We start from the raw sequence: 27,919 nt of genomic DNA on the forward strand, positions 1-27,919 counted from the left end.
AAAAAATTGGACATATATAGCCATAACAATTCAGATTGTTCACTAGATATTTTAAAATTGTAACTCACCAAGAAAATAAAATCATCTCGTGAAAAATTACCGAGACAGGTTTGCAATTATGAAAAAATAATGACGTTTTTAATAAAAACCACAATAGTTTCATACCAATTGCATTTGTCGTTTCATATGGATGATTTGAATTGTTTTTCATTTTCAACGCTTTTATAAATTTCTCTCCCAGAACTTTCATTTTGATGGACATAATTCCAGTCGAAATCCGCTATGAAATGTTAAATGCAGATCAGCGCTTTCCAGTGAATTTCCCCTTGTCTTATCAAATTCCTATCAGGATCAGACCCTCATATTATGTTCCGAGGAGATGTTTGAGAATGTCCATATAGGACGAAACTGCAGTAACGTTAGTTACAAATAAAAGTGGTAAAAAACATAGAAATTTTCATTTCTCTTTTCATTATGATCTCCTACCACGTAGTAACGGCTACATCCATCAATATTCTCTACATTTGGTTCAGTTCATAGTTCATCGATGAGACTTTGATAATAATTGACAATGACATAGTTGTTCTTTTACAATAACGAATTAATATTTTTGAAATGTTTGGTTTATATATTTCATATGTTTTTATGTTCACTTATGAAATGCACTTATTCGTGTATTTACAATTTTTACTGGACTGAATGAATTACAGTACAACTTTTGAAATTAATCACTACTTGTGAATAAATATTTCAAAAAAGAAAGGTTTTGGCTTTCTACTTCTTCATTTTTACACAAAAAATGTGTGAATCTTCCGAAAAAAATATGAAAGCAACCAACTTCAGAATAAACTATTTGGGAAGACGTTTAGATGATGAAAAGAAGTAACCTCCGGAAACAAAATGGAAGAAAAAAACCCGAAAGCACTACTGAAAGTTACTTCTTGCTTCACATTTTTTTCTATAGAGATGGAAAAGTAGAAACCCAAAACCTTTTTTTATTAAAAATTATTCAATCCAAAAATTATATCCCTTTCAATTTGAAATGTTTCATTATTTTTCCATGATATTATTGAAATTGCAATATTCTGGTTTTATTCAATATCTAAATTGAATTAATCAACTAATTCAAATTCCCAAGTTGAATCGCCCCCTTTCAACCCTGACAGGAGTACATCGATCACATTACAACGACTTCTGACGAAGAGCCCCGTTTAATACTATTATTTCAAATTGAGCTTTCTCGGAAAACCAAAATAAGATGTAGAAATTGCAACCTTATCTATATATAACACTGTACGAGAAAGAAGCTTTATTTTCGCATTCGTGACACTAGGCCTGAATAACGATCGATTCGGTCCTGATAATCTTTCAGGCCTCCAATTCAATAATAAACGGCAGATGAAAAATTCCGCCAAGAATGTGGTTTCGCCATATAAGTTGATGAATGAAGTCGGTAACTGCAACACTTATTGCGGATCTTTTCAAATTAATGTTCACAGAAAAGAGAAAAATAATTGCAACTTCGCTGCCTGTAAAAAACTGGTAAATGAGGATTATTAAGGCTTGATCTGTGCGAAGTTGAGATCAATGAAGATCACAATTATAATCCACTGATAAAGAATGCTCAACGATCACGAGAAGAGTTTTCAATAATTCAGTAATTTGTATTCACTTGACTTGGAATCTTTATATAAGGGTTTTCCGAGTTGATAAAATCTAGTGAATTTTGTTGTTAAACCGTTGACAGTTACTCAGATAGACATATACTTTATTGACAAAGCTTATTAAAGAGTCTGGTATGTATAGCATTTCAAAGAATAAAAAAACACAAATATTCAAAAACACAATTTGAGCAAAACTGAGTTCACATATCTAATTGATAAAATATAACAATAATAAATAAAATTCTACAACGTTTGTAAACAAAATAGTTTATATAGTCCCTTTCAAAAAATGTAGAAAAAAAGTATACACAACTTTAACATAACTTCACATGTCATGGCAATATGTCATGGTAATCGCAGTATAAAGTATAATTTGAAGTAAAGGTGTCGATATTAACAACAAAAAACACATATATTAAATCACAGCAAAGTTCCATTGTAATATTCATCAAGACTGTAATACGCTTTTGTTGCAAGGGCATCTTTAACAAGGTTTCTGAACTTTTTAGCTTTTTTCCTTCATAATTTCGTAATATGTGATTATACAGCTTTTTACTTTAATAACTTAAAGAATACTATATCTGGCTTGTTTTTGGAACAGGAAGATGTATTTTATTTTCTGTTACTTGCCGGGTTATGTAATTTGTATGTTCCGGAGTTCCAACCATATTATGTTTTTTGTAAATCAGGCAAACAGTTTCCTGTATGAAAATACAAGTAACCGTAAGAATTTTTTTTCTCAAAAATAACAGTCTACATGACTCACACACTCTCAGCTTGCATAAGTATCTAACCGCTCGCTTTTGCAAAACAAACACTGAATGAAAAAGTTGTTTACGGCAAAATCTCCAGAAGGCAACACCATATCTCAGGTGGGACTCAATCAGGGAATGATATACCATTTTTGATGTGGATGAACTCAGTTCAACGTGTTAGGAATCTCATGTTAAAAGGTAAGGCCTCGTTAGTCCTCAGCTCGCACAAGTTTCTCAACTTCTGAGAGTTGTCGTTCGTATGGGGGCGACAGCTGATTAACGGAAACACAGATTTTTTTAAACAGATATTCGAAGTGCATAACATCCTGATGCCAATTTTTTATTCGAAGCTGAAATATGTTGATCAAATTTTGTTATCCATGAAGATTCCCAGGAAATTGGATTGGTTTTTATTCTCAAGAATTTGTTCATTCAAGATTAAATTGTTAATATCACAGCTGAAGATGAGTAGATTTGTTTTTTTAATATTAAAGCACCAAAGTTTCAGCCATTTAGACGCGACGTTCTTATGTAACATTCGTTTAGATGAGTTGATGTGGATGACTTTTATGAAAATAAAGAATATCGAGTATCGAGCTGTCATTGAATACTTGTGTTTGGAAGGCAATACGCCTACGCAAATCTAAGATGAGATGGATTATGTGCATGGGGACTCTGCAGCATCATATACCGCAGTGAAATTTTGGGCAACTAAATTTTAACATGGCCGTAAGAGCTTGGAGCTTCAGGGCGTTCAAAAACTGCAACGTTTGACGAAAACATCGCCAAAATTCACTAAATGGTGTTAGACGACCGCCGAATTAAAGTGGGAGAGGTAGCAGGAGTTATGAACATGTCAAAAGAATGAGTATGTTATATATTAAATCAACATTTAGGCATGAGAAAGATATCCGCGAGTTGGGTGCAGCGTTTGCTCACTTTAGACCAAAAACGTGTTTGAATGAACATTTCCAACGTTTTGTTGGCGCAGTTCAGGTGCGATAAATCCAAGTTTTTGCGCCTAATAATCACTGTAGATGAAAGTTAGTTACACCAATATACGTCCGAAACAAAAATACATTCCAAACAGTGGACTACAAAGAGGAAAAACTGGGAAAGTGATTGCGACTGTTTCTTGGATAGTCATTGATTTATTTCAATCAATTATCTTCAAAAAAGAAAAACCATAACATGAGCATTACATTGTCGGGGGACTGGGCCATGACCTGATTCACTGCAACCTTTGCAGGTCTATTGGGATGCTCCTTTGTTGTTGAAGCTCATTGTCTAGCTTGATCTCTTTGATGATACTCCTTAGCCTTGACACTGATCCCTGGCAGCCTCTATTTTCTCTTTCCTGCAACTTGCGTGACTCAGCCTTGCTATCGCTTCGCATTCACAGAGCACAAGCAGTGCAGTTTCTTCCTCTTCTTGACAAAACCTTCATTGGGTTTTTTCTGTCATACCAATGTTGCTCATATGTTTCCTGAGTCGGCTATGCCCCGTTAATAAACCCACCACTACCCTTATAACCAGGTCTTCCGTGAATCAGGGAGATGGTTTCTTTATGAACTCTTTCGCCTGCTTCATTCCTGGGAGCTTATTACACCCTTCTATCGATTTGGCTTACATCCATGAATTTATGAATACCATTATACATGCTTTCGCTACCCCGCAGAAGGGTTCCGGGCCTATCATAACCTTAGATGCGCCTCCTCATTGCCCTTGTGACCCGGTTACCCAAGCTAAAGTGACCATATTTTGGGTACTTATCTCATTGAGTGCACTCAGACAGCTTCCCACAAGTCTCGAGAAGTCTTGAAATGAGCTGAGTGCCTCAATTGCCGCGTTGCTGTCAGAAAAAATGGCAATGGTTTCATTTATGACCTTCTGCCTGTTTATTTCTTCTATACAATGTTCGATGGCCGCTACTTCTGCCTGGAACACAGTTGCATTATGTCCGAGGCTGAGTGCGATTCTCGTCTTTGCTCTACCTTCATATATACCGGCTTCCACTTCTTCTTGGGTCTTTGAGCCATATACCAAGTTTCTTCCTCTTTTACCGGTGGGCCGTTTTGCCAGTCCTCTCTACTTGGTATGATGATTTTGAAATATTTTTGAAAGTTGTACTGCGGAACTGTGTTATCCACGGGCATTCCTAGTATTGGATCTGCCTTCAGTTCATTGTACTGAAGGAGTTTCAAGTATTCTGCACCGTGTGACTGGCTGATTGGGGTTTGCCGCTGCATTAGCCTGTATGTCACCAAGTGAGCTTCTCATTGTATGTAGATGTGGAATGATGGAAGTCCGAGTAGGACCTCAAGTGCTGCAGTTGGGGTCGTTCTCATGGCTCCCGCGAGCATACATGAGCAAACTACGCATCATTACTTGATGAACGAAGGCAGAACTTGCGAAAAACAGCCACATTTGCATAAAAAGGAAATCCTGTTTCACCAAGACAACGCACCGTCTCACACCTCAGTGGTTGCCATGGCGAAAATCCACGAATTATGGTTCGAACTGCTCGACCATCCGTCTTACTCACCAGACCTAAACTCAAGCGACTATTTTTATCTCCTCATCTTAAAATTGCGCTCGGAGGATAGAGATTTTCTTCAATCTTCTTCGTGAATAATTATTTTGCAGAAAAAAACGCCGAGTACTATTCAGACGCAAACTTTTCAGACCTCTCTCGTAGAACGAGGAGAAAACATTCGACGGCAATGAGAATAAATCGGAATCCATTTGCCTAATGGGCGAAAGAAACGAAATAATCCACAGACTGAAAGGTAAGAATTTGAAATATGTGATGAAGCATTAGGTAAAGTCAATTTCATTATGCAAAGTGTTAACAGACGTAAAAGCGCTAGCTGGGCATGTCGCAACAGAAGGAATTTACGCTGTAAAATATGACACCGAGGAAGCTATTGATAATTACTGCCTTTAGACTTATTTTGATTTCGAGTAGTGAACTTCTTCAGGTTACTTTAGGTTTTTCAAAATAATTATGGGAAATCCATTAAGCCCATTACTTGCAGAAATTTTCATGGATAATCTAGAGAAGTCAATCTTTAAACATCCTTTGATTAAGAATTTCTTGTATTGGCATAGATATGTGGATGACGTTTTGGTATGTTTTACAGGTACTAAGAGGCAATTAGATACTTTTCATCGGGATATTAACAAAATTCATGAGAACATTAAATTCACTATTGAAATAGAAACAGACAACTCAATCAATTTTTTGGACCTAACAATTAGTAGGAGGAACAACAAACATGATTTTTCAATTTATCACAAACCGTCCTATACGGATATTACGATACATTACGATTCTACCCATCCGTATCAACACAAAGTATCAGCTTATAATAGCATGATTCATAGATTAGTCAATGTTCCTCTTTCAATAGATAATTTTGATAAAGAACTCAATATCATCAAGCAAATTGCGGTAAACAATGGGTTTAAAGCCGAATTAATAAACAAAATACTTGCCAAGAAAGTCTACACAAAAGCGATGCGAGACGTTTTTCCCATTGATAAGGTAGATAATCAAAATTATAGAGCTTTAACCTATTTTGGACAACCAACGGAAAAAGTGGCTTCATTTTTGAGAAATAGAGATATTAAAATTGCATATAGAACAAGTAATACGTTGGGAAAGCTAGTTAAAAATAATAAAGATAAGACATCTAAATTCGAGAAATCAGGGGTATATAAATTAAAGTGTGGAACGTGCCCTAAGGTATATATTGGTCAAACTGGCAGGACATTTAGGAATCGAATCCAGGAACATCATAAGAGCTATGTAAACAAGAAAACAAATTCAACGTATTCAAATCATCTTCTAGAAGAAAATCACATCTTTAATGAAGAATTCGAAATTTTGCACATTGAAAATAAAGGTTTCAAACTGAATCATTTAGAAGCAATGGAAATTAATAAACTTAAAAATTCAAATATTCTAATGAATGACCAATTAGATTTGAATAGATCACCATTATTGAACTTGTTTTCTTAAAAACCCATAAAGAATTATTATTGATGTAGATGGTAGGCAATTTGCTTTAGGTAAGCATAATCGAGCAGGTATGTGATGTAGAGATTCAGGTAATTTCTTACAGGTAGTCTCGATTGTGGTTACCTGTAGTATATAAATATGAATGTAAGGATGCTTGGATGTATTAATCATTTGAAAAAGCTAATGTTTTAGCGAAACATGTTATGATTATTTTCAATAAAGTTAGTGGAGATCAAATCGTTTAAGTGTAGTTTGTGAAATTTTCAAAATAAGTTTATATCACAAACATTTATTTTGGCAACCGAGATTATTGAGACCAGTTTGAACGATTGATTCATCAACAACCTATTCCAGGTACGTACACTTGTACAGAGTGGCCCAAATTGGACACTTTTGAAGGGAAACTCTTGTTTTCAGAGGAATTATTCAGAAGCAGCTATCAAATGTTGACACAGATTTTCACAGCAATAAATAAAACGTATAGTTCCAATAAAACAATTTGTACTATATTTACTACTAATAAATGAAACTTCAACAATATCAATAATAATGATAAAGAACACACATTGATATATATTTCTTCAAAGGTGATGTTCGAAATGTCTACCAGCTTGTCCTACACACAGGTGACACCTTTTTTGAACGTTTTTTGCCGAATATTACTATATTGAAATTTTATTATAATGTTTATATACCTACCTGTTATTTTATTATATAACTTCATTAAAAATTCATCTATTCAAAATTAATTTCATGTATGTTGTATTGCTATAACGAAACAAGTACTTGTTTACTTATCGTTTTTTTTTAGTGTCTTATTCATTTAATAATTATTTTAAAATGTATTTATATTTGGAATTTTGTACAGCTATCTGTTAAGTGAACAAAGTTATTATTATTATTATCGCAGTGTGCATTCTTTATGATGCTTGACTTATTCATTTATATACACACGCATTTTTAAATTGTTACAAATTTCATAAATTTTTATAATATTTTCAATTTTGTTATTTTTTCTTAATGTTACATGCATATATTTTTTGTACATAATCCATTCATACATATATGTCAATTTTTATGGGAAACAAGTGCTTTGCACTCATCCTAAAATCGCTTTATTCATTCATTCTATGTTGTAACCTATTTGTATCTGTATTTGTATTTATCTTTTGCGTATAAAGTTATTTTTTTCCCGTAGTGTGCGCTGGTCAGGCCCTATCCCCCGAAGCCCCGATACATTCGGGAGGGCGCGCCAGCATTATCAACCAATGACCACTCCCCACACCGTGGAGTAAATGATCATTGAGTCCGAGAATCATGTGAGAATCATGTGTTCAAAAGGATTGTGAGAAGCAAAACTTTGCATCACTGCCGCTTCCAATTCGTATCTAGAATTGAAAATTAGATCTATCAACATTCCCCATAGGTAAAGGTTCATAGACGTTAGGTCTAGTGACCTGACCGGCCAACGGTTGGGTCCTTGGTTGGCTACCCAATCATTACCAAAATTTGCACACAAAAAATTGGTGACAATTGCAGTGTTGTGAGGCGTTGCCGCGTCTTGTTGAAAATATATTTTTCTGAGCTCTATTAGTGGCAATTCATCAACAAGGAAAATTCTACACCTGAAAACACCTGCTCACACACTTGATCCAAATCTTCCTTGACTTCTCTGATTCACAATAGAATGAGGAATTTGTTGTTTCCAGGTATGAGAATTGTAGTGGTTGAAAATGCCGGGACTTCTGACATAAACTTCCACTGTCCAATTCAACAAAAAATCACGCACTTGGTAACAACTTTCCAGGAACCACTGGCAGAAAGCCATGCGGCGTTCAGAATCCCTTGGTCTGAGTCGATGAACTCTTCTGGTCTTGTGTGGCTTGAATTTGGCCTTCGTAGGCCTCATGATATTTTCAAATTTCGCGTTGACGGTTTGAGATTATTTTCAACAGCTCCTAAAATGACTGTGTGGTTTTTCCTACAACTATTTAATTTAGAAACATTTTATTACTTCATTGATTTTTATTTTGAATTATAAATTTTTGTTAGAAAATTAACTTTTCATAAGTTCATTATAGAGCAGTCATCCAAAATATCCATCTACTTGGATCTTCATGTTAATTATTTTATTTAAATTTTTACTCATTTGCTCTCTTCTCTCGAAACGAAAGTTTATTGCTGGAAAACAGATGAATATTTAGAATGACACCACTTGAGATGTTTCGAGTAGGTACTCATTGTTAACTCTTTTATGGATTAAGATAAGGAATTCGGGCCCAAGTGGTTGATCCTTTTTGACTATATTTATGACCTCCACCATTTGTCACTGATAATTTTTCTAGAGTTGACTGGAACACTTTTTTCAACCGATGCATTCATTCTGTTTTGAAATTTCGGCAGAGAACTATTTCTTATTCTGGGGTTTCCGCCGAGAACTAAACCCGCTCTAGAGTCTCCTCACTGATCGAGAAAAGACTTACCGTTAGTTCCTCGAGGTTACCCTGTAATTTTCTTTTTCGTGTTATATTTGTCGTTGTGTCTTGTTGTTGATAAATTTTATTATTGATAAACGCCGTGTTCGTCTAAACAATAATAATTTACACATCATCAGTCTCGACACGACTATTTCTTCCAACTCCTTATCCCCATTTGATTCGTATAATTTTGGCCTTTTTTTTTTAAATTGACCATCATCTTGCGTGAATGTCTTTAGAAGGTTGTCTTCTCTCTAGACACTTCTCGTGATACAAATTGCTTACTTGTTTGTATAAAACAGACTATCACATCCCATTTTTTATAACTCTTATACTTCATTGCGAATATGTTTGGAAATTAAACAAAAACCACTAATTGAGGAGCGTTTTCACTGCTTGAATCAAAATTTGACTGCTACCAGTAAAGAGTTGCATTTTGTTTTATCGCCGCATCCTCCAAAGCCTACCCCTACTTGATTACAGTGTGCGTTTCAAAGTTTACATGGAAAAACCTAAAAGCTCTGTATTTCAAAGATGACCAGCAGAAAATCAGTGCTAAATTTTTGGGGAGGTAATTTTGAACTCTATTTAAATATGCAGTAATATAAAGGGTGTTTCATGAAACATAGTTTTCCATCAATAACTATTGGTATCTCATTTATTTTCATCAGTTTTCATCTATCTAGTTTGAAAACGAGTTTCCATTTGAAAGTGTCCAATTTAGCCCACTCTGTACCAACAATCCTTTAATGTCAAATTTCAATGTGTCGTATTTTTAAAATACATACAAGCTCTTCAAATTGATTTCACATGACATAGAAAGCCTTCAAAGTAATAGTCTCTCGTGCAACCGGCAAATGATTCCATCGTAAAACAATGGGTAGACTCATTAAACTGCATTTAATGACAACATATAATTACGTTACATAAAAATGCAGTAAACCGTTCACGTAAAAGCGCTTTTCGAGTTCAATGCTTCTGGATATTTTCAAAGAAAATCGAGCGGGTTTTTATATCAGTGCCACGCGTGGAAATGATCGAAAATTGTGACAGGTGCATACAGTTTGATGAGGAGTTGGATTGTTTTCGAAAGTATGGTTCACTGAACATCATAAAGTTGTTCGAATGTTTCATTTTGGAGGAAATAGGGATAGGATAGGAAAAACATGTTTAACTTTTCATGAGAGATCATTGTAAAGAATGTATTTTGAACTCAACTATATTCTTTATTCCTTTGCTGTGGAACTTTCCCACAACTTTTGGTATGAAAATGGAGAAGTAGAAAGCTAAAAGCTTTTTTCGAAAACTAATCTCTCCTAAAAAATCCCTTTTGAAAACGAATGAATAGTTCGAAAACTATACGTATCATTTATTTTAATTTCGTTTATTTGTGTAATTGATGGCTTGTTTATTTGATGGAACTTCATGATCACTTTAATGAAATGATGAAAGCACTTTTGTCTAATTTCCACTAGTTATTTTATTATCATTATCATTATCGAAGATAAATACTAACGTATACATTTTAAATCTAAAAACGTAGCTATATAAGGAGTTTCTAGGTAAGCTGTATGGGGAAGTGATAAAATGAACAGGGATGCCAACTATAAAATTCAACACTGGAGATTATAGAAATTACCGGGGTTGTCAAACTTTTAAATTCAAGAGTGGAGACCTTCATAAATCGAGATGCTCGTTTAGGGTTATGTATTTCGGGTTTTCATTTGATTTGTTGATTTCCACGGCTTCCAACAAATTCATTTTCTTCCCTTCATTACATGTATGTAGGATTTTGAGAATATATTGACTTACTTTGTGTTTTGATTCTTGCAGATGTTCATGCATTGTAGATTTTTTGTCCAAACAGACGTATTCGAAAAACCTTACGTTAAATTTTCTACCGGTTTGACCTGTATGTACTGCAGAGCATTCTTCAGGCTATATTCTATATATACCTAATTTCTCAATCTATCTCGTTTGGGTTTTGCATTGAACTAAACTCTGATTATATTATTATTATTATTACTTATGAAAGCTGTTGTAATTTTGTATTTAAAGAAGTAATTTCGAATATTTTCAGAAAGTTTACCTGAATAATTAATGCTACCATATTTAAATGTATACTGTTCTGTAATATTTGGGTATAATTCACTTAGAAGCCTTTTATGAGTTTTATCTGATATTATCTTCTCTATCAAAGAAACTGGTACCTGATTGTTTACCGCAATTTGTTTAATTACTTCCAGGATGGACTAAAATTATTTAAACAAGTTCATTTTTATACATAATAATGGTATAAAACCCGAAACAGGTCGTAAAAATAAAATAACTAGTGGAAATAAGACAAAAATGTTTTTATTCATCTCATTTATTAAGGTGATTTTAATGTTTGTGCACTTTTTGATTAACATTGTTCAAACGACATTGAGAATTTCAAATTTCCCTGCTATTCTCACATAGTTACAGTGGAAATAGATTCACAAAACTATATCGAAAAAGAAAAGTACACGTATGCCTACTTTCAGGGGCAGCTAAATAAACCAATACAGGAGATGACCTTTTACAGATGTTGATATCGTTCATTAAGTTTTTACGAAAATTTTGCTAAAATGTGTTGCCAACATAAATTGATGGAGGAAACATGGGAAATGAGGCGTTCCCGTTGAGTTCTTGGATTACAAAGTAGTGGAATGTGTGGAATAATTGAAATGAAATCTCAGGTAATGCGAAAGTGACGTTCAATATCATTTCTGATTAAATAACCATCTGGACGAATCTCATCGATCAGATCATATCAAACCGTCCCTTCCATAAAATGTATCATCCCTCGCTTTTCTGGTCATTTGAAGTAAATCTTTCCAGCTCGGATATAAAACCCATCCATTTCGTTGCGATATTCAATATGAGAGAGGCAAATATGAAAGGAAATCTCCGGAAACTTCAAACCAGACTCACATTTTTCTTTTTCCTATTCAAAACAGGTCTAGACGGTAATTTCTTTTAGGGTTTGTCGTAAAATAGCTAAAATCACCAACATCAGGGCAGACATCGATTTCTCTATAAATTTTAGAGTGAAGTGAGTTCAATAAAATAATTATTGGCCAAACTGAAATCACGTCACAGCTCACAGGGTGTTCTGTTCGATAAGTACCACCGTTTTGGACACGTTTCTAGAGATAATGACTAGTACCTGTATTAGAAGGAACAAATTATAAATTCCTTTTGGTAGATTACTCTTATTTATGAAAATACGTTAGCTTTTTCTTGGTTAGTACCTGTTGATAAAAGAATATTGAGGAACCTGATAATTTTTAATTAACTTTTACAGGAATGTAGAACCAAAACAGTACCTAGTACGTTTTTGTGGTGTTATCTCTAGAGGTTTGTTTATATACGATATTTCGTTTCTTTATTATACTAGAACAAACAGTTTTTTCAACAAAAATGGTATGTCACCATTTTTTTTTTATTAATCAATTGTTTTGGCAGATGTCAGAAGTAGAATACATTATCTGACGCACATAGTTTGGAAGCTAAAAATTATTTGAGTTGAAAACGGGCAATCTGTTACCTCGGTAAGGTGTTTTTGTGAAGTATACTTCAAAAAAGTCTCATTTTGCTTAGTTAAGTTTGAATTCGAAATTCTTTTCGTTTTATATTTGTCTCATTCTACAATAACGATTACCTACCAGGTGAAGTTACAATTTGAGTTTCTGTTTTTGTGAATTCTTGAGAAGCAATAGTTTATACGCTTCGAGAACGGATTGAAATGGTGAATTTGTACTACCAGAATGGAAATAGTGCTAGAGCTGCTGCCCATATGTTCAATGATAATCGTCCAGGAAAAAATGTACGACACAAATACGTTTCGGCATTATAGAAAAAATTCATGGAAACTGGATCCGTTTACAATAAAAAGCATAACCGTTCAGGAGTTGTCAACGATGAAGCTGTTTGTACTGCAGTTTTGGGATACGTTGGACTAATTGAAAATTAGCAATCGCTTACTAAGTTATCTCGAGAATCGAGAATCAGTCGTACAAATGTTTTCGGGATCCTTCATAAGTACAAATTTCATCCATATAGGATTAGACTAGTTCATGAATTGAACGTAGATGATTTCGATAGACGTATCGAGTTTTGTGAAAGTCTCACTGAACGGATCAACTTGCATCAGAATTCCTTGTATAAAATTTATTGTTAAAAATTATGTTTAGTATGGAGAGGTGAGTCGGAAAAACTGTCGATATTGGAGTGATACGTTAAATTCATACCCAACGACCTCAAAAACTGAATGTTTGGGCAATAATTTCAGGTAACCACATCATATAACATTAATCGATGATAATTTGACTAGTGATAAATATTTGGATATGTTGGAGAATCGAATAATACCGTGCATCAATAGGGCAATTGAGGAGGATATAAATCTATTCGAAAACGAAATAGTTTTTCAGCAGGATGGTGCACCTCCTCACTATGCAGCTCCAGTGCGACAATTTTTGGATGATCATTTTCCTGGTCGCTGAATTGCCTACAGAATGGCCACCAAGATCTCCGGATCTCACTCCTGTACATTTCTTTCTATGGGGTCATTTGAAGTTTAAAGATAGAATCAACGACATTAGAAGATTTGAGAGAGAATATCATGAGGCATAGCAGAGACATAACTCCCGAGATTCTCAACCATGAAAAAAGTATAAAACATCTTTGAAAATTCTGGTTACCTCCTCTTTAGTAACAGACGTATCTGAAACTCATCAAATTCCACATTCGCCAAGACATTCAGAAATATTCAAATGTTTCAAGCGCAACTCCAGAGTGATATAAAGTTTCGCAATAGTCAAGCAGTTTTCTGAAGATACAACAAAGTGGAGCTTTATTAAGAAAAGTTGAATATCTCCAATAAAACGGGGCATACACGATTGTGAAGGGGAGCTAATTCAATTTCAAAGGGAAAGCGAGGAAATGAGACTGATTTTAATAATGTCGAAGAAGTTCAAGGGGGAATAAAACAAAACTGGAATTTCTCCAACAGAAATGGATTTCATTAGAGACGATGGCCTAATAATATAATTCGGAATAAATAGGTAACGAGCTATTTGGGAGAGTTGGAGTGATTATTTCTGAAGTGGAAATATGAAAGGTGGAAATGCACTTTCAAGTGTGGTTCTTTTCCAGATGAAAGCAAAATTGAAGTGTTGTGCCTGGATATCCCAAGAAAATCAATTCAAGTTATTAGGATTTGAGGTAGTGAAAATCCATTTCAATTCGATAAACGTTGCAATAAATATGATTGGATTATTTCAAAAATATATTAATGTTACTTTTCTTATACGTGGAGTGAGTTTCTCATTGTGAGAAAATTAATGATATACCCACAGAATTTTTATAGAAAAAAGCCTTATGGATAGTGACAAGACCTAAATATATTTGCCCATACAATGAAAAAATTGCCTGTTCCAACAATTCTCATTTATTTCACCCTTTTGAAAAATTATTGGATGGAAAAACTACGAACTTGTAAATTCATCCATTGATATTTGAACCTTTGAATTGAAAGAACTAGAAAATTCATCACAATTATTGTTCTATGATTTATTAGTTGAAATATACAAAATCTTGAATAATACTGTAGTTTTTCCCAACACCAAACCGTTGTTTGAACACCTCGACAGGTGTTTCGATCAACAAGTGATCATCTTCAAGAGTGAGATGAAACCAAACATACTCACAATGTTATCCTCATGTATACCATAGATACCTCTTCTACGAGTAGGTACCACAACATGGCCTTATCTACTAGTCTTAAATTAATTTTACAATGTATACTTATGTAATAGTCAGGAAATAATTGTTTCATTTAAATTTTAAGGTAGGTATTCAAATCACGAAAACATGTCGTGATATATTTTTCAAATAAAGTTTGTGGGGATCAAATCATCAGGTGTAGTTTATGAAATTAGGAAGGGCGAAATGAAAGACCCTAAAGTATTGTCATTTGCAAGAAGATGTTATTTGAGGTAAGATAATCATTCAGTAGTTGAATGACCTTTTTCATTATTTTCGCTAGAACTGGAAGAAGAATTATAGATCACTGAAACTTGAAGAATTTGGAATCTTTGCTAAAAGTGTCTGGTTCAGAATAGTCAACTATGGATCTGCAAATCGGATAGTGCTTAAATAAAGATGACGAAAGAGATGAAGAAGAAACGATAGAAAATTACATATTTTTTCAGTTACCAAAAACATTTCGAGTAAAAAAATATGTCATCCAAATGTCAGTCATTTTTTGAAACAATATTGAATGTAACCGAATATATAGACATATTGTTCTCGTAGAATGGGTTGCTGTGTGACTATAGTATAGAAAATCAATTTTCAGATAAAAAGTGATGTTTGGCATCCGCACGTGCTCATAATAGAAGATCTACCGTAAACGAAACTGGACAGCAAGTATGCGGGGAAAAGTTAATTTCGCTCAAGAAATAATATACAACCGCATAAATAACAAACATACCTATACAAATTCCGAACCAAAGATATTTCAGTATAAGTTATTTATTATTTTATCTCAAGATGCACTTCCAGGAATCATTGGCAGCCATCAAAGTTGAAAATACGGGACAGACACTCGAAATGCTGCACGGATGAAAATGAAAACAACGTATACAGAACTCACTGATGCCAAATTGCATTAATTCCAACATCTGGATAAACCCAAAAATGTGTCTGTTTATCAAATGAACTTTGTTATGTCAGGCAGAGGCTTAAATCCACTGGGTGGGTATGGAAGATACATTTTTATGGAAACTGACAGCCAGTAATTTTTTCCTCGTTTAATTTTTTTATACTTTTTTGGCAATCCATTCAATAGATGGATTCGCTACATTTTAATTAGATCAGGAAAACCGTGTTAGGAATCACACGTTAAAAGATAGGACCTCGTTAATCCTCAGCTTGCACAAGTTTCGGCTTCTGAGGGTTGTCATTTGTAGGGGTGCGACAGAAAAACAGATTTCAAACAGAACAGAAACAGATTTTGTAGTCCATAATGATACTCGTAATTTTAAGATTATAGAATTTGAAAAAATTACAACATGCAATCGTCAAAGAACCACGTGAACTACATCAATCAACTGTCAATATTGAAGTCATCTTTTGTTTGCATTGAAACTTCACAGTTTTACAACAATATTACGAAGTGAAATAAAAAGGTATCACAACCTTTTATAGGATTAAGTTAAATCACTGAGAGTAATACAATTTCCTCTGTATCACGTATATTGTGCTTAAAATGTTTAATGCATGCATTCAACATGACTAGAACAAAACTGAAAACCTCATTTTTTCATTCAGTATAAAAGATCCAAAATTTAAATTATTCCATACACAGAATGTTATGCTCTTTCCGATTGAAGGTGTAGTATTTTCCAGGGCATAAATCAGAGAATTCGAACAAGTAAATTTGTTTAGTTAGTAGGGTATTAGACATTCAAAGATCATATTACAAGTATTTTTTTATAGAGTTGTGACTGCTGACAATACATTATCATACAAAAATTATACCATGATAGTGGCTGATCGACAATTCATTCATTCAAGATTTGAACATTTTTCATACCATCTCTCAATTCATTGTACATTCCAAGGTCTTACATGAGGCTGATCATTTATTTTTGTATCATGTATTTGGATAATAGATCAGAGATAATATTATCAAATTATCTATTAAAAAATAAACAATAAATTCAGACTAACTCTAATAAAATGAATCATACTCATCCATGATCCACAAATCTTCATGAAAAGTTTATTTTGAATTAATTGATTTCTACTTTCCTTGGGAAATTTGGAGCATTAGAAATCCAAACTAATAGGGCAATAAGTTATATAGGAAACCTTAAACCAAGAGATTCCTGTAGAACATTGTTCACAAAAAAAAACATTCTAACGGCAACTGTATTATTTATACTGGAATCTGTGTGTTTAATAAATGAGCATATATTAAATTTTGCTGCATCCTCTTCCCATTATAACACCCGAAACAGCAGACACACTCTGAAACTCACTCTGCCAACTGAAAACATCACCAGATACTCCATATTTTACAACGTGGAAAAATGTCCAATCGTTTGCCTATGTACATAAGATCTGCCAATATAAATGACTTCCAATTCAGGAAGTTAGTCAAACAATTTATATATGATAGGCCCTATTATACCTTGGATGAATATTTTAACGATAGCTTTCAACTGACTTACGCATATTTTTTATCTTTACTTATCAAGGAGCTCTAAGTTGTCACTTTTTATGTCTACTCTTTTATAAACTTGACTTTTACTCTTTTATAGATACATATCTTTTATATCCTCCATTTTAACATAGTTTGTACCCATGCGTTTTATTTTTATTTCATTTGGTATGTATTGCATTTTTTTAAGAATTTACTACCCAAGCTTTGTCTACAAAATTATGTCTTATGATAATAAAGCATATTATTATTATTATTATAGAATTCATCTCAAACCTCTAACTTCATTTAATTGACAGTTCGGTTCGAAATATATAGTTTCTATCGAAAAACAGGAAAACAGGAATAGAAACATGGACTTTAGACGTGAAAACCAATGTACACCACCAGAAAATTGTTACTGGGTTCTAATCCAACTGACGGCATAATTTTCTAGATTTTTTTCAAGCACCCTAATTCCAAATTATTCGGAATTGAATGAAATAAAGTATTTCGGGTGATTTTTCAGATTGCTTCTTGATATAAAGTTTATTGATTATTCTCTCCGGGATATCTTTCTGATATGTACTTTGAAATATTCCTGATACAAACCATAGTATAGTATTCTATACTATACTACCAAAACTATAGTATTCTACTCACAAAATAGTCATCACTCACTCAAACTCATCTTACTCTCACGAGTAATGATGAATGATACTAATATATAACTAGCAGGGCTTTTGTTATTATCTATATAGTAACTTTTCAGAATAAACATTTCAGTATTCCTTTTGCCACACTTGCTTATATTCTCCAAGGAATGTCCAAATGTAAATGCCCAAAGCGCGATATATTTTCCGTTATATATTCCAGGAATATTCCAAAATTAAACCAAACTCTAATTGTTTGTGAATGTTAACTAATTCACAAGGACTACATGAGCGATATGTTGTGGGTGCATTTGATATTCAAATGAATACAGTAACACATTAGATTAAATCATTCGCTGACAGAAATCGAACAACACTTTAATTAAATGAATGTGTTGAATGCGGTGGTTACGTTAATTTCATCCCGAGTATGTGAAATGTAAAACAAAACGAATCTGGTCATCTGTTTAAGAGTAAATGAAATTCTAATTATAGAGCTGAAAATTGGGAAATCCATGAATTGTTACGTTGTTGATGGTGATTTGATATTTTTCCGAGTCTCAAATACTGGAAATTCAAGTATCAACCAATGCCTTATCGATAGAAAACACTTCTTAGAATACTTTGTTTCCAAGTTCGTCGAATTTGTAGCATCCTCTGGTATTCCGCCAGGTTCGGATATTCTGCACGACCGATTTGGGGGCATAATTCACGTGGGGATGATGTGAACTGGCCACCAAGATCGCGCGAGCTGACCCCGTTAGACTTCTTCTTGTGGGATTTTTTCAAGTCGCAGGTGTAGGCGAACAAACCACAGCAATCCTCAAAACCAAAATAACCCATGCCATCGGTCAATTTCAGCCTGATTTATGTGTCAGATTCATGGAAAATTGGACGTTTCGGATGCGCTCCACCCGGTGGTGGACAGCAGTGGTGGACATTTGAACGATGTTTTATTCCACATATAATGGCATCAAAAGGTCTTTCAAACGAATAATGTTCAAAGATAGGGAGCGCTTTTAGTGAAAGTCCATGAGTTGAACTGCACTAGTATATTCAACATTATTCATTTCAATGAATAATTTACAGAAAAATGTGTTTCAGATTGTGAAATGAATATTCCTCAACAAATTGATGGATGTAGCTGTTACTACGTGGTAGGAAATCATACTGAAGAAAAGAGACATTAAACTTTCTGATTTTTTACCACTTTCATTTGTAACTAACGTTACTATAGTTCCGTCTTATAAGGACATTTTCAAACTTATACATTAAACTAACAATGGTTTATTACATTAGCCTTTATATAGCACCCCTGTAGATAATAATACGGGTACTTGACTTGATTGAGTACCTGAATTTACAATTAACAATGCGAATGTGCTTATTTAAAACCAGTGAGTAAACTAAATCGATTTGATCATTTAACAGGTTGCACCCGCAATGTTTAGGCTTGTGAATTTCCAAGGATTCTAAATATCTGTAGAGTAGGGAAGGTGAGTGTAAGCCCACAGCATTTAGGCCACATGTGACCCATTGTACATCCTTCCGAGGAGTTGTCCTCTTAGGTCATCGTCCATCCTGTCCATCAGGTCGCTGGGAGACATCTCCTTTATATCGGCAGGTGTAGGCCAAGACTCGCCGAACACACACTCTCTTATTGACGATAACTCCGGGCACTTGCACAGGAAATGCCTGACAGTCTCATCTTCCTGGTCACACATCCTGCATAGAGGTGTGTCTATTAGCTCCATATTATGGAGGTGTTTCCTTAGTTGACACTGGCCAGTCAAAAATCCTACTCTTCCCAGCTTCCCAGGGTCGCCCAAGGTGATCCTGGCAAGATTACATCATTTGATTCCATCCCATCTCTTTAAGGATTGAGCATGGGTGTTACATTTGACTAGTTCCGCAATTGTCGAAGTCATCAGGCCATGGGTGCCACTGGGTCCTGAAATTCTTAGTTCAGTCGCTTCCTTGGCTAAAGAGTCGGCAATGCGATTACCTTTACTCCTCTCGTGCCCTTTACCCCACCTCAGGATACTGTTATTATCTACCGAGGCTTTGGCTGAATCTTTGTGGTACTCTAGTACTACCCCTGAGGTAACACGCTGTCTTTCAAGGCTAATAGTGCTTGTCTGCTGTCAGTGCAGATTGTTATGTTTTCGCCAAAAATTCCTTTCTTGGTTATTTCTTTTGTTGCGATTGAGATACCAGCCAGTTCTGTTTGAACCACGCTGGTATTTGTTAGGCTTAGTGATCTGGAGTACACTCCACATCCTGAGCCTTCTTTGGTTTTTAAGCCGTCTGTATAAATCCGTATTGCATTTGTAGCATCTGACTCTGTGTTCTGCTTAATTTGTATTTTGTAGAGTTTACTGAACACAAACCTGGGTTCAATTGCATCACTTGTTGCCTGCAACAGAGGTTGCGCAGTAAGCGCTTTCCGCCATAGGCCCAGCTTCAATTGACACATTCCTACTTCGAGGTTTACACCAGCCGTGCCGAATCGTACCATGTCCATTAACGCAACCTCCTTAACGTACAGATCTAGAGGAGTCAGACCCGTGATCAATTCCATTGCCGCGGTTGGTGTTGTTCTCATGGCTCCTGTGATGTTTAAACAAGCCAGTCGCTGTACTTGATATACTTTTTGGATGACCGTTGCTTGTAGAACTTTCGGTTCCAATGCAATGGCTCCATACGTTAACATAGGTCTTTATATTGCAGTGTAGATCCTGGTGACCACACGGGGTGAAAGACCCCATGTGCGTCCCACTGTCCTCCGACATTGCTCATATGCTCTTTTTGCTCTACTCTGTAGATGAGAGTTCCATGTTAGCTTCTTGTCGAGGATAGTACCAAGGTATTTCACCTCTTCAGAGAAGTTTAGTTTGCTTTCGAAGATTTTGAGAGGTTTTAAGACCGTTAAACTTCTTTTCCTGGTGAAAAGGACCATCTCAGTCTTCTTGGGATTGATCGACAGTGTTCCTCACACCATGTTTCTATTAATTTGAGCCCATCCTGCGCTCTATCGCACAGTGTGTTTACAAATTTGCCGGTCTGCAAGATAACTATGGCATCTGCGTATGCAATTGTGTAGAATCCATTTTTGTTAAGTTGATTAATTAGGGTATGCTTATGCTTGTGAATTTCCGAGGATTCTAAATGATTGAGTTTGCAAACCTTCCTTGCATAGTGCAGAATTTCCGTATCGTTTAGATTCGGGAACTTGTGATTGCATGCCAAGGAATGGTTTGAAAACTTCGAATCATTTTTTCCTAGTCTGAAGGACCTTTCATGTTCAGCATATAGTTTTTGGAAATTTCGACCACATTGCTCCTCATGAACACTATTGCACTCCGGACACTTAAGCTTATAAACTCCAGATTTCTCCAACTTATCCACCTTATCTTTGGCATTCAAAAGGAAATCAGATAACCTAGCATGTGGTCTGAATGCCACTTCCACATTGTTTTTTCCTAAGAATTCCGCAATTATCTCTTTTTTTTTCCAAAATATGTTAAAGTTACCCATTTCTTGATTTCTGGTTATTTGACCTGAGGGTATAAGAATCAGTAAGTGAATTTCCGGCTTTGTTTCCTGACTAACTTCTGAATAGTATCTGTGTTGAAACCATTATTATGACCTATCTGTGTAATTATATCAATATCCCTAGCTAGATTGTCTACAGACAAAGGCAGTGAGAATGCTCTGTGCAGCATTGAATAGGCTGCTAATTTATGACTGGCTGGATGGAGAGAATCGCTTGGGATGGTGATGTCTGTATAGCTAGGTTTTCTGAAAACATTGAACTCGAATTTATTCTGATTGTGTGTAATGGCCAGGTCTAAGAAATTTATTTGTTTCTCTATCTCTGTTTCGAGTGTGAACTGAATGTTTCTATTGAGATTATTCATAAATGTCATTAATTGGTTCAGCTGTCGTGTAGTACCTCTGAAACAGGCGGGAATATCTTCTACATATCTATACCATCATCCATCCTCCATCCATTATCAGGCGGATGAAGTATTGCAATCCAATCTACATTTACACTTTCTGATGTCATGAAGTAGAAATTAAAACCGAACCAATAACCTGGAATTTTAATGTTTTGATCTGACGCAACATTTTTCTGTTTGTAAACACATAGCCATTCAAGTTTTTTCTCATTTTGTAGCCACTAGCAACTGCTATTCTTTCCTTTGGCATTTCTTTATGTTTGATTCAGCTTTCGAAACATTTTATAATTTTTCTACTCCCTCCATTTTGAACTAATCATTTCGTGTTTGACAGCAGGTAAGTGATGGCTCATTCAGAATACACGTGTATTTGAAACCATCGTCATTATCGGCAATTTATTCCATGCTGAGAAGTACCCTGAATATCAAGAAAAATATGGACATTAGCAAATTACGTGCGTCTCTAAAAGGCAAATCTGATATTTATAAACCAAAGGAATGGTCGACGCTTATCAATGAACAAATAAATCAATTCATTAAGGAATTATTTGTTTTCGAAGGTAACACAACTCCGCTTTTTCCTTCTATTAATTTCTCATGAATTTTTTGCAACAATTTTCGAAATACTGAGGCACAACATAAAGGTAAAAACTGAATTATTCATCGTCACTGCCAAACATATTTCATTGCCAGACGCCTCTAAAATAAAGCCTACTTCAGTTAATTCTATGAACTATAACAACCAAGCAAAATGATTTGATAACGCGTGTCAGTTAATAATAATGATAATAATATCGTTTATTATGCATAAAAATACATTTATACATAAAAGAAAAAGGGTTAGCCAAAGGTTATCTTCCACCCCTCCCAAAAATTATACAGTGAGTATAAGAAAATAATTAGTAACATATTTATTCACTTTCATAACAATGATAGAGAATATAGTTGCTAATAACTCTCAATATTCTCAACATTTTTTTGGTCAATTTAACAATTTTATTGCACTACCATACATTGAATTTTAAATTTTTTATATCAGCACTGAGCAGTAAGCATCTGTGATTTTATTTATTTCTTGAATTGATGAATATTATGATTTAAAAGGGGTAAAATTTCATTCAGATAAGAAGGAGCTATATAAGAAAAACATCCTTGAAATTTGGAACTACGATGCCTAGGTATATTGAATGAGTTAATTCTCAAATTGACCATATGTATATCAGAATGCCTGCTCAATAAACTATATAAATCACTAGGTGTTTTAGTTTAAAGCAACTTAAACAAAAACATTTCTATCAAATATTGGACTCTGTACCTCACATTCAGCTCCTTCATTTTTAACAAAAATGGTGTGACATGTTCACCATATGGTATACACAGCATACGAATCGCATGCAAGCATTTTGTATACGTTGTAGCTTCTGTTTGTTATATTGCGGCAAAAAATTGTAATACACCGAACAACAATACTCGATATGGGGGTAAATAAGAGTTTCAACTAACCTGAGTTTCATTTCTTCTGATAAGTGATACTTGAATTTATATAGCGATTTGAGTTTGAAGAGTGATACTTCGAAAATGTTTGTCACATGTTCAGGGAAAGACAAAGAGCTATCTATGGTTACGCCAAGATTTTTAGCACTGTCTACCCAGTCAATGTCTGCGTTATCGAGAGTGAGCCTGAAGCTACCCTGAGTTCCTACTATTTGTCTTTGAGACCCTATGCATGAGGCCAAAGTGTTATTTAGATTGATTTTCAGTCCATGTTTCTCCGAGAATAGGATTTTTTTGTGCAAATCTGTGTTCATATTGGCCACGCAACTTTCTGTATCGGTGTTATGAGAAGACAAATATAACTGAATATCATCTGTGTATAGATATACATGACAATGTGATAAGAAAGTGGGGTAATTAAAAATAAACAGTGAAAACATCAAGGGTCCTAAAATACTTCCCTGCGGTACACCTGAGATTGTTTCTTTTAGGGATAACCATGAGTAATCATCCAGTTTGACTCTCTGTGATCGGCCTGACTGACTGAATGAGTTTATTATCCAAAGACAAAATCTCAAACGAATATATTGGACCATTCCTTTCTACGGTCAGCCGTAGAAAAAGTATAGTACGCACTTCGAGGATGAGGTCAATTATGTCAACTCGCAAATTATCGCACTCGGCTAGCGCCTCGTGCTTACAATTTTTCGCTCGTGGGTAATAGGCTTCTTATCCTACTTGGTACGTAATATACTATCAACAAATATTCCCAGACTTCGTTGACATGTGTGTATTCCACTGCAGTGGTGAACACATACAACACTGTCTTTGACATTATACAACACGTGCCGTATGAAAGCAGACAAGAAATATATTCTGAAATTCCTCAGAACTCGTTTCCTCAGAGTCCGTTTCTTGTACGTTTAGAATTCTATTTACAACCGGTCACTGTCTGTCTTCTCCAATTCCATCGCCCGAAAGAATATTTATACTCTGTCCCATCAACTCGAATAAGCAAACAAATGTCTCTAACATAATGTATGCTCCCATAGACTAATTGAAGGGAATGATATTACACAGCCAGCTCGAAGGATCTGTTGAGTTTCCTACATAAACACCTGAGTCGGGAAAGTGTGGTTTGGAAAATTCCGTCTCACCTCCTTCCCTTTCCATCCTGGTACTTGCACCTTTCAGACAACTAAACACAAAGTACAAAAATGCTCAGTTGGAAATTGAATGAATTTAGTGAAACCCTGAGGCGATTGGACATTGACATAGTGAATATAATTTTCGTTTTGAGAGCTGTGGTTGGCCAAGTTGTTGGACTCGATCTCAGCAGGGCATTCGACTGCGTCAATCATACGATATTATTAAAAAGCTTATATTCATATGGAATAAGAAAAAATGCCCTTGACTGGATAGAGTCTTTCGCAGGAAACAGGAGTCAATTTGTCAAAATAGTCATTATGAAAGTATTTCAAATACTCAAGTTTTAAACATTGGAGTACCTCAAGGATCAGTTTTGGGACCGCTATTATTTATATTATGCTGTAATGATATTGGGATTGCTGAGAATACGTGCGTTATGTATGCAGATGACACATCATAGAAATAGAAATAGTAGAAATAGTAGAAATAGTTTTATTCATCACTAAAATTTTCACACATACATAATTACAAGACTAAATACGGGAGAAAACTTATTGGACTAGTCAAAAGTAAAACGCTAAAAGCAAAACAAAAATGTTTGATCTTGAATAAACTTAAAAGAGAAGACTACATGTATAAAATAAACCAAGTCATTTATCTAAGCACTAAAAGCAAGAAATTCATCCATACTGTAGAAGCAGTTATCCAACAAGAAATCATATAGTTCATTCCTCCTTACAGTTCTACTTTTGTTGATCCCTATAAAAGTTGTTATTTTATTGAAACATTTAATACCCAAGTATTTTGGGGAGTTTTGACTCACACTCAAGCGAGAGTAGGGGTGGTATAAAGTATGTTCACCCCGAGTAGCGTAATTATGTATATCATCACTTCCAATTTTGGACAAAGACGACACAATTTTGAAAGAAAATTGTAACACGGTGTCAAATCATTTGGTTTCATGGTGTGCCGCCAACTCACTTCATTTCAACACTGGAAAAACTTTATTAGTACGGTTTCATCACAGGCAAAAGTTCATTCAAATCTTGAAATTAAAATCAATGAGAATGAAAGCACACTTTCTTTATCCGATGAATGTAAATTTTTGGTACTCACGCTCACTGGAAGAGTCATTTATATTGAAACAAAGTTGTGATTTGTATTTGATACGAAATCTTAAGCAGATATTAACCACTGAACAGATGGTAAATTATTACTATGCACATATACGATCTAGAATCAGATATGGCATCTGCCTTTGGCTTTTGGCCTTTTGGCTTTGGCTTTTGGCCTTTGGCTTTGGCTCCAAATGTATTTATTGCCCAAAAAAGATTATACGAATTCAAGCAGGCGTTAATCAGAGAACCTCATGCCGAGATTTATACAAACATTTATAAATTCTAACTTTCCTGGATATTGAAATGTGTATATTTATACACACCAATAGGTCGAAATATGATCGCATTTCATCTTACGATAATGTAGATACAAGAAAGTGCAATAATTTTCACATAAATCCTGTCAAATACAATATAATTGCTAACTCATCTTCTTACTTGGGGCAAAAACTTCATAACGAACTACCCGAATCATTGAAAACTAATGATATAATTAACCCTTGAAAAGTTTTCATTAGATCATAATTTTTATACCATACCATATCGCATTAATTAAATGAAGCTGGAGTTGAATGTTTTGTCCATAATTGTATGCATATGACAATCTTTCATTTATGTTTGGTTTAATTACTTTAAGTATTATTTTATGTATGTACAAAATGATATTTGACCTATCCTATAATTTTGTAAGTTCTACAGGATTATTAAAGTGATTTGATTTGATTTTGATCTGCTCGAATCGATATAGTGAACTGTTTAATTAAAATCAACTTTCAAGGATGTCGTGTCACAATTTTGAAACATGACTTTTCGAAGTTCACTTTGATCAGTTGGCAAACTGTTGATTATATGAATGTAAATCAAAATGCAGAACTGAAATGATGATATTATTGAATTTTTAAAGAACGAACGCTCAATTGTTATTGTTTTTTGATTTAAAGACTTCAACAGATTGTGTTGATGTAAGGATCTGCCACTTTTTCAACAGATAGATGACTAGAAACGATGGCTTCTGTTTGACAATTTTTCTCGTTCTCGTTCATATATTTTTAGGACTATATTTTCTCTGCAAAGATTTGAAAACTTTACTCGGTAAAGTTTCTCTGAAACCTTTGTTATCATATGGAACCGCTGAGAAATGATTCTTCAAATGTTGGAACAGGAAACAAGAATATTTTTGAAAAGAACTGACGGGTTCAAGTATTAGAGTCAAGAAAATTGACACCACATAATCAAATTTCTCGAACTTAAAAGTTAATTATATTATTCGAAAATAGTAATTCCATATCTCAGTTGATTCTACATCATCTACATCCCATTTTAATAATAAATTTTCTCGATTTCAAAATGGGGTTGGAGAAATTAACTTTTCGAATCTCTTTGCAGGAGAAATGATCGGAAATTCATCCGTATAGTCAAACATCATCCTTTGAACTGCAGAAAAAGAATTTAAAACCTGTCAGACACAGGAGATCTGGCTTTTTGAAGAGGGTGCAGACATTGTCGTGGATTCAATTAGGTGAAGAACCAAACACCGCAAAAAACATCAATAGTAATAATGAATATGTTCGACACTTATGGTGTCCTTTATTTCAACAGAGAAATGTTTTGTTTTTGATAAACAAAAGGTCTGAATAAAAATGAGTTGAAATGCAACCGAATATTTGTGAATTTGTTTTTGTGCGTTCGACACCAAATTTGTTTACGAGACAAAGTTTTTATTTTCCGCGATTTTTCACTTTTTGATTGATAAAAATTGCAGTAGCATTGAATAATACAGACTTTCATTATTCATGGTGAAAAATGAATGAAACCATACAATCACCGTATGCCACTGTAAACATTTCGGGTGTTTTTGAGCGCTTATTTTCATTTTTCACACAAAATTTCAGGCAAATTCTTTGCTAGCACACCATCACCAAACACGCAAAACACTGCCAATTTTATTGCTTTTCTTCATCAAAATAAACATGCTAAATAGCTGAAAGAGTGAAAATATCTTCGAGACAAGATTACCAACATAAAAAAAATTAAAAAACGGTAAACGAAAGTATGTAGCCCGCAAAATTTGAAGATTTACCTTATTTGTATATATGAAGACTGTGCTTGAAATCATCTAAAAATAACAGCGCTCTTCAATATATTTTTACCCGAACTTGTTCTTTGTCTGAAAATAAGAATACCACATTTTCCTGTGCCATAATTGGTAGCTAAAATTATTGGATGTACAAGGGTTATATAATCACATACCTGTGGCATTGAATTATTCCACTTCAAAATCTTGTCCCGTGTAGCAATGATTAACAAATTGAGAAGAATAGATTTCGAAAATGTATGGTGACGGTCCACAATAATAAGTTTGTCATAATTTATATGAGTCTGGAGTTTTG

General features: G+C 34.5%; 1 protein-coding gene and 1 long non-coding RNA gene across 4 annotated transcripts in view; one reads left to right on the forward strand and one right to left on the reverse strand.

The window, feature by feature from the left end:
* tinc (transmembrane protein tincar) overlaps nucleotides 1-27,919 on the reverse strand; it is a 252,546-nt gene that overhangs the window by 175,213 nt on the left and 49,414 nt on the right. The window lies entirely within an intron of this gene.
* On the forward strand, nucleotides 11,445-27,190 carry LOC141482403 (uncharacterized). Its single transcript, XR_012465508.1, has 2 exons — nucleotides 11,445-11,640; nucleotides 26,916-27,190. It is a non-coding gene; the product is annotated as an uncharacterized lncRNA (long non-coding RNA).

Source organism: Leptinotarsa decemlineata, unplaced genomic scaffold (genome assembly GCF_025532065.1).
Source record: "Leptinotarsa decemlineata unplaced genomic scaffold, Ldec_3_MD MMD2_tig00001064_RagTag_RagTag, whole genome shotgun sequence".
Taxonomy (NCBI): domain Eukaryota; kingdom Metazoa; phylum Arthropoda; class Insecta; order Coleoptera; family Chrysomelidae; genus Leptinotarsa; species Leptinotarsa decemlineata.